Source organism: Siphateles boraxobius, unplaced genomic scaffold, assembly GCF_051911475.1.
Source record: "Siphateles boraxobius isolate OS27281-9 unplaced genomic scaffold, OSU_SipBor_1 61, whole genome shotgun sequence".
Classification (NCBI taxonomy): Eukaryota; Metazoa; Chordata; class Actinopteri; order Cypriniformes; family Leuciscidae; genus Siphateles; species Siphateles boraxobius.
In genome coordinates, this window is record NW_027509188.1 from 2,611,213 (window position 1) to 2,625,694 (window position 14,482).

Sequence of the window (14,482 nt, forward strand, 5' to 3'; positions counted from 1 at the left end):
ACGAATCTTTTTTCGAGTCATTTCGTTCATTTCACCAGAATATAATTAAATGTCATGTTAAATAGCCCAAAACATCAAGTTAGTCTACTTACGAAAATGTTGATTCAATTTAAAATAAATAAATAAAATAAACTATAGGGTAATGCAGCCAAAGCCAATTTATAAGAAACCGAAATGTTAATTTATTAATTGGATCTTAAGTTCAAGCTATTGCAGTTAGTTCACCTCACCTCCTTTTTCTCCGCCTCTTGTGTCATCGGGTTCGAACTTCAAAACGTTACTTAGTTGTCGATGTCGACTCGTCAGTGTCTGTGTGTGTGGGCCGTGTGGTGTGACACAGCAGCCAATGCAATCAGAGAGTGATTCGTTCATTTTGTGTTGACCGCGCATGCGCGCAACATCGCATAAGGTACAAGAAGTCATAAATGATTAGTTCATCTTTCGCGAGTCTTCGGGTTTGGCCGGGTCCGAGTCTTTCGTTCTTCCTGTCATTCCCATTAGAGACTATGCTGTCAGTACCAGAAAGAGAAATGATTAGTTCGTCTGGCTCGGGTTCGGCCGGGTCCGAGTCTTTCGTTCTTCCTGTCAGTCCCATAGAGACTATGCTGTCAGTACCGGAAAGAGAAATGATTAGTTCATCTCTTCGGTTTCGAGTCGTTCGTTCTTCAAGTCAGACTCACAACCCCATAGCACTATGCAGAGACAAAAATGATTAGTTCATCTTTCGAGTCTGAGTCCTTCGTTCTTTTGTCACGTGACAGCCCTATTAAATAGTACTTAACCTAGTTCATAATTCACATCCTTCTTACAAACAAGCTGTAGTTAGTTTTTTTATTTTATTTTTACTTTTACAGTTACATGTTACGTTTCTGGTCTCAAATTGTATCTTTTTTCATATGTATTTGTGAATTTCTGTCATGAAGATTCTTTTCTATAACATTGAATGTAGTAATGTAGAATGTAGTATTCATGCATTTTTCCATTCACTATGTTTTTTAGTCCATAAATAAATCACCTAAAAAGTTTACGAGTTGTTTTGTGAAAAGTCACAGTATATAACTTAAATGTGCAGTTATTTAATAAAGCTATGAAACCTACACCTTTGTAACATAGCTTATTACAACACTGTACACACTATTGACTGGATGTTTATTGTTTGTTTATTTTTTTGCCAACAATGCTTTAAAACAAATTGGATAACTATCCAAAAAGGAATTAAATAAAAATAAATAAAAAATAAATTAAAATTAAAAGGACACTATAAAGCCACAGAGCATAACCATATAACTTAAATCACAATATAAAGCCTAACACAATATTGCACAACAAGCCAGGCTTTTCAAATAAATAAAAAAAAGAAATAATTTTAAAACACACTGTGGCTATATATTTAGGGCCTGCTTTAAGGCATGTTTGCATTCAAAAAAACAAGCTCCCGGACCTTGGCTGGGCTGAGCCTGTTTCTTCTGTCTGAGATAATCTGCCCAGTCTTAGAAAATACTCTTTCAGATGGTACAGATGTGGCCACAATGCAAAGTCTAGCCTTCATGACCTCAGAAAGGCTTTTATAAACAGGTGAACATCTCTTCAACCATGCCAGAGGGTCCGATGTGCAGGGTAAGAGTAAGAGTGGCAAGGTAGGCCCGCATCTCAACCATAGCATCTGATGTAGTTGAAGTGATAGCAGAAGGCCTCAAGCTTATTACCCTCTCATCAAAGTCTTCCCAAAACATGGCCCCTGCACTGGAAGTCACACCAGAATCTGGAGGATTCTCCTCTTCACTCTGAGTTGGGTTAATAGCTGCTGCAGCTGTTGTAACCCTTTTCACTGTGTCTTCGGCTGCCTGAAGGTTGACAAAGGCTTGCTTTTTGAACCTTGGATCCAAGCAAGTTGCATCAGCAAGTTTCTCAATGAGCTCCACTCTGCCAAACCTTTTAGTCAGTTCTGACATTAGGGTGTCCACCAGTTTTTTTACAGGTTCAAATCTGGATGGATTCCTTTGATTCCGGGCCACAATCCTCCGAAGACCTCTGGTCATCAAAATTATTTTGGAGGCAGTCACAAACCTACAAAAAATGTACAATTGTTTACATACTGTATATAACAAAGCCAAAATCAATATTACACATAGAAATACATGCATGATTAAGATAGAAATACATGCATGATTAAGAAATATAGAGTTTAAAATGTTTTATATATATATATATATATATATATATATATATATATATATATGAATGATAATCAAAAAATTTAAATATAAAAAATACTTACTTTTCTGCACTCACTTCTGTAGTGACCTCCTGAAATGGATGAATAATATCCACGATTTCTCTGCAGATTTCCCATTCATCAGGCGACAAGGTTGGCAGAGATGCATTAGTGAGAGCCAGGGTGGAGATGATTGGCTCTTTGATTTCAATAAATCTTTTTAACATATAAATTGTTGAATTCCACCTTGTGGCCACATCCTGTTTTAAGCGCAGCTGCTCTTGACCCATCTGTTTTTGCGTGGCCTTCAGCTTATCTGAAGCAACTGTGCTTCTATGGAAGAACTCAGCAGTTGTCTTGACCTTTTGCAATTTGCTTGGACCTCTTTCAGTGCAGCTCTCACAATGAGGTTCAATAAATGTGCAAAACAAGGTACGTGATCCCAGTGGAGGTGGTCTTTCAGGGCTGAAACAATGTTGCTGGCATTGTCTGTGACACAGGCTACATTTTTGTCAACCACACCCCATTCATTTGTAACCCTGGTCAGCTCACTTGCCAGGTAAGCAGCAGTGTGTCTGTCTGTCAAGACAAAGCAGTCCAGGAGATAAGAGGTCATCTGAAAGTCCTCTATGAAATGGTAAGTCACAGCCATGTAACTTGTGGTAGTCACAGAGGTCCAGCAGTCTGTTGTAAGACATACAGCAGATGCACTCTTGATTGTGTCCATGATGTCAGCTCTTAACTTCTCAAACAGCCTAGGCATTACAGTTTTTGTTAGAGTTTTTCTGCTAGGTAGGCTGTATGATGGGTCCAGAAGATGTGAGTATTCCTTAAAGCCCTTATCCTCCACTATAGAAAAGGGCTGAAAGTCACAAGCAATCATTTTGACCAGAGCCTCATCTAGTTTGCTCTGTCTTAACGGATCCATTGGACGCATTATGAAACTACTCATAGATGTTTGCTGCTGTGGCCTCCTTGACCTAACTGCTCCTTGGATGGTGGTGGGTGCTGCTGGTATACTGGATTCTGCAGATGAGGTGCCAGCCAAAGAAGTTGAATATCCAGCAGAAGAGGTGCTGGTGGTGGACACAGCTCCAGCTGCTGCAGGGCCACCATCTTCAATCTCTGTTCTAACTTGTGCTAACAGCACAGTTGGATGTGAGCTTTTCAAGTGTCTTCTCAAATTTGAAGTGCTTCCTCCTTTAGTGGAAAAGTTTTTCTTGCAGATGTTGCATTTTGCCTCAGTGGCCGAAGTTGCAACAAAATGAGTCCAAACATCACTCCTTTTTCTAGAGCTCAACATTGTCCTGATCTGTCTCTTCTCTGCTCCTCACCTTGTGCAAAACAATGGGGGATGGGTGTGAAAGGGTCACTGTCCCCTTGGTGACAGCCTTGAGTGACAGTTGCAATTCAACTCAACCATTGGCTAAACTCTGTGTGTGTGTGTGTGTGTGTGTGTGTGTGTGTGTGTGTGTGTGTGTGTGTGTGTGTATATATATATATATTTATTTATATACACACACACACGTTTATATAAATATATATCCTAATAACAACAATAATAATAATAAAAACTAAAAACACATTAACAATAAAAAAAAGAGATGGACAGGGACAATAATAAGATGGACCTTTTTTATTTTTCCAGATGATGTTTATTGTACATATATTTTGATAATTGTAGCCTATATTAACTCCCAACATATAAAACAATGTACATTCAGACGCAGTCAATAATACGAATCTAATGTTTTAATTGATGCGAGAGATACATGCTGTCACGTGACAAAAGAACGAAGGACTCAGACTCGAAAGATGAACTAATCATTTTTGTCTCTGCATAGTGCTATGGGGTTGTGAGTCTGACTTGAAGAACGAACGACTCGAAACCGAAGAGATGAACTAATCATTTCTCTTTCCGGTACTGACAGCATAGTCTCTATGGGACTGACAGGAAGAACGAAAGACTCGGACCCGGCCGAACCCGAGCCAGACGAACTAATCATTTCTCTTTCCGGTACTGACAGCATAGTCTCTAATGGGACTGACAGGAAGAACGAAAGACTCGGACCCGGCCAAACCCGAAGACTCGCGAAAGATGAACTAATCATTTATGACTTCATGTACCTTATGCGATGTTGTGCGCATGCGCGGTCAACACAAAATGAACGAATCACTCTCTGAGACAACTCGGTAGTCCGAGTCATATTAAAGATTCGTTCAAAATGAACGAATCGTTCATGAACGACACATCACTAGTTAGCAGCTCCGATTACGCAGACACGCACTGAAATGTTAGAAACTGTTCTGCCTTTTATGTTTAAACCGGAGTCAGACAAAGATGGAGAGACTCAGAAGTGACATGTAGAATGCAACAGGACGTCCCTGAATGGTTAGTTGATGAATTTATGTTGCTGATGTGGAGTTAACTATCTTCAATTAGCATATTCTGTCATGATAATCTATAAATCGCTCGTATAGGAACTGTTGTGAGATGCATACATAGTGACATTCTATTGCATGTGAAAAGACGGATGCTACAGTTTGAGCAGACTCAAAAATGTGGTCTTCTACAACATCTCTTTCTCTTCTCAAAATGGACTGCGTGTTCACAGGGGTGGGGTTTATGTAAATTCTAGGGTTGGTGATGTCACTAACCCGTGAGGAATGCATTTTGCATTATAACAGTGCGGTCGACCTTTTTTCGCGGTCAAATTCCTGTAATTAAAACTCGCCAAACCCCATTTTTAGCTGTTTGTTCTTCTTCCTCTCACTGAATAGAATGTGTGATGGCAATTATATCCACTGGGTGTCAATGTTGTAATAAAATATTTGTTGCTGAGACTCGCTGAATCTGAACCGGAAGTGTATTGGCACCTCTCTTCAAACAATGGCTGCCAGTGACGCTAAAATTTAAGGTAAGATATTTTTTGGTTGGATGTCATGTTCTAGACTTCCTAATGATTATGTTTTTGTTGAATGGAAGAAACGTGATAAGATGTATCTATTGGTTACCTCAGAAAAGTTGTGTGACCGCTCGGTTGTGTTGCCCAGTTAGGGTAAACTGAACTGGACGCTAGCTAAATTAGCACAGCAACGCGATCTTGGCTCAGTATAATACACCCTGCAGGATCATACGGCCTATTTCTTTGCTAGACTATATGTATTTTACCCTTATTTATACGGCCTGTGGATTTACCTTCCGATTCTAAATTTAATACTGTTTACTCTTTACATATTACGAAATGAACCATTAGTCCTACTCATTATTTCTGCAATAGCCATCCTAGCTGAGGCTTATTGACTAACACTGTTATGCATTGAATAGCTACAACTACAGCTGTCTAGATGGGTTTAAACATTACATTTTCTGTTCAATAATCTGACAAACATAACACGATAATGAGACTGTAATTGAATTGATGGTTGGACATTTTTGGCTTTATTTAGCACAGTAAACTTACCTTATCAGTCACACTTTATAACATTTTCTGTCTCTTGTTATCTAATTTCATGGTTGTGTTATCCGATTTGTCATACATAGTATACAGAGTATTTATTAGCATATGCAATTTTTTCTTAACAAATTAAAAAATTCACAATGTACCTGTATGTTTGGAGAACAGTTTAATCAATATGACAGTTGTGCATTTATTATGGATAGCTGTACCTGATGCACTGATTACTCAAGACACAGTTTGCGACCCTACACTGTACAGTAATGTTTATTATGTTCCATCTCTTTCAGACATAATGGATTGCCATATATTTTATGGACCCCCCAGATCTACCTCTAGCACTATTGTACTTTTCCCCGCAGATCCATGTGACTCAGAAGTGGAAGAGCTCAGTGATCCAGACGATGGAGATAATGAAGATTTTGTCCCTCCACGCAGTATAGATTTACCGCCCCCTTCAAAGAAATTGAGGAATAGAAACAGGCTTGTTGAGGTATCTTCAGACCTCAAGCAAACTCCCTCCCCTCCTGCAAAGACCAGAAAGAGCAAATGGGTCAAAAAGGACATTCCAATCTTCACTCTGCCCGAGCCTGTCTTTGAGCTTCCAGAGTTGGTCCAGACGCCGTTTCTGTATTTTAAGAAGCTCTTTACTGACCAGATGATTGTGCACATAACTGAGCATACCAACCAGTACTCAGTTCAACAGACCGGGACATCCATCAACACCACAGCTGCTGAAATTGAGGTTTTCTTGTCAGTTTTGCTCTACATGGGTGTATTTGAATTTCCCTCTTTGGAAGATTACTGGGCCTGTGAGTCACGCTTCCCACCAGTGGCTGATACCATGTCAGTGAAGCGCTTCAAAGTGCTCCGAAGATATGTCCACTTCAATGATAACTTCCAGATGGAGGGCTGCCCTGACCGCTTCCATAAGATACGCCCTCTTTTTGACTTGTTCAGAGAACAATGCCTCCTTATTCCACCTACCAACAGGCAGAGTGTCGATGAAGTTATGGTGGCTTACAAGGGCACCAGAGCTGGCAAACTCAGGCAGTACATTCAGAACAAGCCAGATAAGTGGGGGTTTAAGATCTTCTGTCGGGGCAGCTACTCTGGCATCATCCACGACTTCATATTGTACCAAGGGGCCACAACATTCTTCAACATTCAAGAGGAAGAGCATGCACATCTGGGCTTGGAAGACCTCCCCCTTGGTGCCAAGGTTGTCTCAATACTCTGTAACACTATCTTACACAAAGAGGCAACTGTGGTGTTCTACGACAACTTCTTTACCAGCTTCAACTTGGTGAAGACGCTGCACACCAACCTGGGACTGAGAAGTGTGGGTACCGTCAGGGTAAATCGCACAGGTAATGCACTTTCAGTAAATATGTTCATCATGTAAGTTACACAATCACAACCAAATTAAACCATGCATGCACATACATTTTTTCTTCTGATGCAGATTTACTGTACACATGCCTTCCATTTGTTAAAGAAATTATATTAGTGTTATTGTGATACATACTGTACTCACAAAAACAAATTTTCATGTCTTTCAGGTGGTGCAACATTGATGAGTGATAAGGAGATGGTGAAGCGAGGCCGAGGTTTTGTTGATTTCCGTTCATCAGAGGGAGTTGTTGCAGTAAAGTGGTTCGACAACAAGTGTGTCACCTTGCTGAGCAATGCTTATGGGGTGGAGCCACTGTCTTCAGTGAAGAGATACACAAAGGAGGCGCAACAGAAGGTCGATGTCCCCTGCCCATCCATCGTCCTGGCATACAATCAAGCCATGGGGGGCATTGATCTCTCCGATATGCTTGTGCACCTCTATAAAACACCAATGAAGTCCCGGCGCTGGTACCTCCCATTGTTTGGGTACATCATCGATTTGAGCATTGTGAATGCATGGCTTATGTACAAAAGGGACTGCAGCATTCTCAAACAGAAACCGATGCCCTTGAAGAAGTTCCGTCTGTCGGTGGCAGGTACGTTGAAGGGAGTTGACAAGGTACCTGCCAGGGTTGGCCGACCCCCAGGTGCAAAGCACAAGCCACAAGTCCGTCGCCCCAACCCCCGAGTTCTCCACCCCACCCAGGAAGTCCGATATGATGGCGTTGGACACTGGCCTACATTTGGCACTCAGAGAGGGAGGTGCAACTTGTGCAAAAGTGGAGTGTCGCGTTGGCGATGTTCCAAATGTGGAGATGGGAAGTTGTTCCTTTGTTTGAACAACAAAAAACAGTGCTTTGTTGCATATCACCAGAGATGAGTTAAGATCAAGCAAAGGATGAGACCTATGCACAATGAGATTATTTATTTATTTATTTTATTTATAGTATATTTTTTAAATTATTTATTATTTTTTTATTATTTAGATTAAACAATTCAACTTCAGATTCACACAAGAAAAAAATCCATGAATGCCTAATACTAGTTACTTAATGCCGAGAATTACCCTAGCTGGGCAAGTCAACCGGCTGGTTGACGTGTGTATCTGCATCCTGATTGGGTCATTTAAAAAAAAAAAACACTGAAAAGTTGCTAAATGTGGACTAAGGAACACCATTTTATCAAAAAAATGTTTTTGCATATTTATTTCTTAGTGTGACTGATAAAGGGTTAAAGGCCGTGTTGCAGGGTTAATTTTTCAATGAATTTGTGCAATTCGCTTGTTGGTAATAAACATTTAAACTGTTATCCATTGTATTTTATGCTGTTGGGTATCACAAAACGGAATAGAATACGAAAAAGTAGGTACTGTCTTAAAGCGGTTTGCAACGATTCTCCTTTCCCCCACAATGCATTGCATTACGTCACCTTAGGGAGAGAATTTATCAAAGCCCGCCTTGAGAGCAACAAGAGAGACGAGTAGTAGACGAAAGTATTCAGATAGCGCAGCCGCAGATTATAGATAAATACATAGAGATAGACTAGATATATAGATAGACAGATATATAGATATAGATAGATAGGCTAGTATATGCGGCAACTGCCTACGTTGTCTCTACGTTGTCAATCTACCTACTATATTTTTCTATCTATTTATCTCTAGCTGCTAGCTAGCTATGCTATCTGGCTGTCTGCCTATCTCTCTCTATACCGCCCACACAAGCACCTGCCAAACACAGCGACAGACACGCGGCGGCTAGGTTTGCAACAACATTTTCAGCGGAGGAAGAGATAAACGCTTAGAAATGCCCATATAGCTAGCATGATGTCATCTATTTCTAGATGACAAAGACAAAGTTTACCAGTACTACGACACTATAACAAAGGTTGCCGGTACTTATCTGAACTAACGTCATGATCACTGCCACTAGATAAAAAGAAAACGTTGATTTTTCACTCGGTGCTATTCAATGACAGTAAAACAAAAAAAAGTCGTTATTGTGCACTGCTGCTCGTAGACTAGCTCCAGTGCTCATTGCTGCGTTGCTAAATGATAGCAACTCACCAGGACACTTCAACTCTCCACTCATTCTCCTCGGACCATGCATTTAATTGGCTTTAACGGCCATCAGTTCTTGGCAATTTCTCATGGCTGAGGCTACCTTTCCTCCACTTCTCCCCAACGTGACGTCATCACCGAATTGCGTAAAAAAAACACGTTAATACCAAAAACGTAAAAAACTGGTCTTTAAGACCATTTTTGAGACATTTTAAAAATGATATACATATTTTGAGTGATTTATGTACCCATTAATCAACAGCGCAGGTTAACCTGCAACATGGCCTTTAAAGACAAATATCTTCCTTTGCTTTGAGCGTTGTAACTTTGCAGTTGTTGTTTATGCTCAAACAGCAACTTTACACACTAACTAAAGTTAGAAAAGTTAAATCATAATCAACCGCCCCTTTAAAGTTAGCATCTTGAACGGCCGTCTCATGAGAGCACGATTCAGATGTCTAGGATGTGCCTGGGGCCGCCATCCTTCTTGGTAGAAGTCTACCGATATTGTATTTTATGATAACAAGGTTTGACCGTACTTCCGATAACCGATTAATCAACTGTAATTTTCAAAATGGATACTGGATAAAAAACAAACATAACACTCCAAGTAAAACAGTGCTGAACTCAAATGTGCTAAATTAAATAAATATATAAATATGAATATTTTAAAATGAGAAGTTCTACAGAAAATTATTTAAACATTAAAGTAGTACAGGTCAAATGTGTTTCTTTAGCTATAACCTAGAAACATAGCCTACGTAAATTTCATAGGTATCACTTTATAGTTATAACAATCCCATTTATTAGCAAGGATGTATTAGCTAGCTTTCATGAACTATATTCATTATGCACTATACATTTTTACAGCATGTATTAACATTTGAGCAATGTAAATTGTTGTAAAATTTTAAAATTTCATTCATGTTAGTTCATAGTAGAGCCCGACCGATATGGATTTTTGGGGGCCGATGCCGATACCGATATTAGGGAGTAAAAAAAGCCCGATACCGATATATCGGCCGATATTATTTATGTGTATATTATAATACAGTAGCAATATTATTTATGTGTATTATAGTACAGTATACCAGTCAAAAGTTTGGACACTTTCCTATTGGTGTGTACAAACTTTTGATGGGTACTTTACACAGTAGCTATAAACAGAATAAATATATTTTATAAACACGTTTTGCAATGATCACTCAAATGTGGTAATCAAACACTTGTGTGACACAGATATGTAATGGAGGCAGGGGGAATGATAGAATGAGAATTATACATCTGATCTGTAACCAAACTAGTTTGCATTGCATGTTATATTATATTATATTATATTCTAAATACTGTTGCATAATCTTCACTAACGACGACTTTGTCTTTTAATTTAGTCATAACTTGTATCAATAAATATATAAAAAGTGTCACTGACAAAACCTTATTATCTTCTATTTTTACTCTTAATTCCTCTAATCTCTACCAGTGGAGGAAGAACTCAGATCTTTTTACTAAAGTAAAATGAATAATATCATAATGAAAACGTTTTTAATTACATATGTACAGTACTTTTATACTATTTTAAATAATTAGTAAGCAAAATGTACTAAACGTGAAACTAGGCTACTCTTAATGCAAAATGGCCCTATATAAAGTGTTATAATTATATACATTTTTGGAATATTGCTTGATGTTGTAACGTAGCGTTATCAGGCAGAATTAGCTTTAACACTGTGTCTACACCGGACGCGGCCGTTACTGCTCGCGTCGCAACAGCTGTTTACCCTAGACAAAGCAGAATCAGTTTACTGTCGGAGATCGCTCGCGCAACGCATTTTAATCAATGTTTCATCAACCAATTGCCTTAATAAATAAGAAGGCCTAAATATAGCAGACAATATAATCAGGACTTCTCAGCTGCGCGCTTGTAATAGTCACAAGCTCACACAATACGTGACAGAGGCTTGTAGCAGAGAAATCAATTCTGTGAATTACACTGCGCAAATCACAAGTAGGCTACTACCCACCGGATGAAGAAGGGATGGCTCTCAGTCTCCACAGGCTACATAAAATATTCATTTTATTTTATTTTTCGTGTTTGCATTTATGAGGAAAAAACAATGTTACAGACGCGACAGTTCAGCACTTCGGACGTGAGCGCTCTGAAAGCGGCACTAATGCTTTGAAACTTTCACATAGACATCAAACAGAAAGCACAAAACCTTTCGTTTCAAAGTGAATTTCGTTTTGTATTAATTGTATCTTAATTTTAATCAATGTTTCATCAGCCATTTGCCTGGATTTAATTTATAAGAAGTAAATTTAGCAGACGATAGATAATCTCGACACGGAGGCGCCTGCGGGTGAACTGGAGCTCGTCTCATGAACCGAAACTCAGCGTATAGACGTGAGAATTGAAATATATCTATATTGAAATGTCTACTTTTAAACAGAACAATTCAAAACGAAAGACAGACAGACTCATGTAATCGTATGAAATGTGCATTTCTCTCTGGCGCGCGCTCACTGAAGATCGCGAGTCAGCATCGTTAACTTCATCTTTGGCTGACACTGACTGAAAACACTTGTTTATTAATAAACAATTAAAATGTCTCCTTGCTAAAATGTCTCCTTTGTTGTATTCATAATCATTATTTTTGCCATTTCTTGTGACAGCTTTTTAGGTGCTTTATTGGCAGCGCCACCCTTACATGAATCACCGTACCCGCATTTTTTAAAATATTCATTTATCGGCCATTATAAATGCCGATACCGATAGTTAGGAAAATGCCTAAAATCGGCCGATAATATCGGCCCGCCGATATATCGGTCGGGCTCTAGTTCATAGTACATTGAGTTTTAATTTTATTTGATCCGTTAACATTAATTTAAAATGTAATAGTAAATGTTGAAATTAAGAATGAACAATACTTCTACAACATTCATTAACTTTAGTTAATGCTAAAAATTGATAAGTTACTAATAAGTTTTATTTATATAGCACCTTTCCATTGCTGAAGGATGCTTGCGACATTAAACATTTGGGTCAGGTTTGCGTGTGTTTTCGTCACATTGCTATAATTGCTTGAGGTAGCCACTACTAATGTTAGTCCTCTCATACTGCTGTTCTTTCCCTGCTAATGCAGCATCTAGTCGACAAATTAATGACTTTATAATGATATGGCAATATGTACTTTAGTGTTCCGTATTCATACCGTTTCACTGTCGGTGTTTTCAATGCGCACCTGAAGAACCAGCGAGTGCTTCGTTGATCTCTTCGTTGAACTCAGTCAGTGATAGTTTTTATTTTGCCTCTAGAGGCTGCTTTCGCTCTGTACAATGCCAGCAGTCTCTTCTCAGTGCTCTCATACTGTGTTATGACAGCATACTCTTCTGATTTGCTCCAGCAACGAAAGCAACCCGGAAAAACTATCTGTCTGGATTTTTGCCGATAATCGATAGTCCCACCAATCAACTATCGGTACCGGTATATCCGGCAAAACCGATGAATCGGTCGACCTCTAATTCTTGGAAATGAGGAAGTAGTGGCTGGAGGAGGAACTGTGTCCATGGCTCCCTTTGCCAGTCACCAACGTGTTGACTATGCCCCAACACAGGGTGGTCTGCGAGCGAATTAGAGCGAGTGACTTCGTGTCACCGTATCCAGTACCCATTTTGACACGCCGGGGATGGCTTTCCACTCCTCGGCCTGGATGGCTAGGGGCTGAATTATTTAGGGAGACATTTGGGCAGGGAGCTTACGTCCAAGTAGTTTGGAAGAGGAAGTGATCTTTAGTTGAGTATTATTGTTTTTTTATTTTGATCCCTATAACAGAGGTCAATTGCATGGGTGCGTGAACTCGAAAAGGCCCATAGTTTGAAAATGCAACATCTGCTCCAACAGCCGTAACTAAACGGGGTGTCTAGATGAACACTCTAGACTTTATGGAGGGTGGTCATGCCGCAGCAAGACTTAACCCTCCCCTCCATCCTGGATGATCAGAATTGCTTTGGTGGCGCAGGGTCCAGCGTTTTCTTAGGCCGGGATCCCTGATGTTTAGTAGGAAAGCGTTTGGAGTGGTGTGGGTGCTGTCGATGCTCAGGTGCTGGCTGTTGCTGAGTTGTGGCAGGGACTGGCTTTGCTGGCTGCAGTTTTTTGGCGATAAGGAGCTGGAGCACATGGCCTGCGATGACTTCGCTGCTGTGACACCCTTTACCGTGGGACCAGAGAGACCAAAGGTGGGGACTGCTGAGTGGAGGCATTACGTTTTTTCAGTCAAATTGAGCCATAAGTGGCGTTCCAGCACCACTAAACTGGCCATGGCTCTTATTGTAAGAAGAAAAAAAATGTGGGTAGTCTGGTTGAGGAACGACCACTCCCAGAGAAGACAGGACTTTTCTGGAAATTAACATTTGAGTTTTCTCTTCAGGGCGATTCTGTTGCCAGATCAGCCCTGTAATGCTGAATGTCCAGACACTCAGCATTGTTTTTTTCTAATGTCAAGTTTGCATCTTTTCTCTTTATTCCAGAGCATTTGTTTTGTATTTATCTCTGAACTGATTATTATTGACATGTAACAATTTATTACGCCAGGTAAATGTATCATTTGATTTTATTCTGACTTACTCTAATAAAAGTATTATTAAATTTAGGAGACTGCGTTGTATCCATTGTTTCTGCAAATCTGCGTTCAGGCACAAGTAAATACTAGATCCCAGGTTAGTGGGAGCATGAGGCACATCAGGTGTGATTGTAGATTTAATTCTAACTGCTTGACTAAGTTGTTATGCAGTTGATTACTACATTTACATTTATTCATTTAGCAGACGCTTTTATTCAAAGCGACTTCCAAATGAGAACAATAGAAGCGGTTAAACTAACAATAGGACAACAATATGCAAGTGCTATGACCCTTCCAGTTTAATCTAACACAGTACCTGTTTTTTGTTGTTTTTTTGAAAATCTTTATTTTGGTGTAGCAACATAGACAATTATGTTACAATAACTTTTGTGTTATGGTGGGGGGGGGGGGGGGGGGGGCGGGGTTGGTTGTCTTCTAGTGGGTGTTTTGCATAAATTAGATTAGTTGAGGGACGAACTTTCAAGATTCTTATAATAGTAATAAATAACACAGTTATAATATTATGTAAAAATGTACATACAGAAAACTTTAATTGCAGCTCATAGATGTTAAACATGCTTTACATGTGATATTTTAATTATTTCAAAAGAGTGTGAATCAATCCATAGGCAAAATAAACACAAAAGGAAAATATAGAGATGGAACTTGAATATATTTATCCATTTCTGAAGTGTAGAAATGATGATGTGTTTTTGCTGCTATGGTAACCAGTACC

The 14,482-nt window shown here is 39.4% G+C and overlaps 1 protein-coding gene across 2 annotated transcripts in view; it reads left to right on the forward strand.

Annotated features, from left to right (window-relative positions):
* Positions 1-14,482, forward strand: part of LOC143718612 (uncharacterized) — a 796,762-nt gene that overhangs the window by 10,544 nt on the left and 771,736 nt on the right. The gene's annotated exons all lie outside the window — the stretch shown is intronic.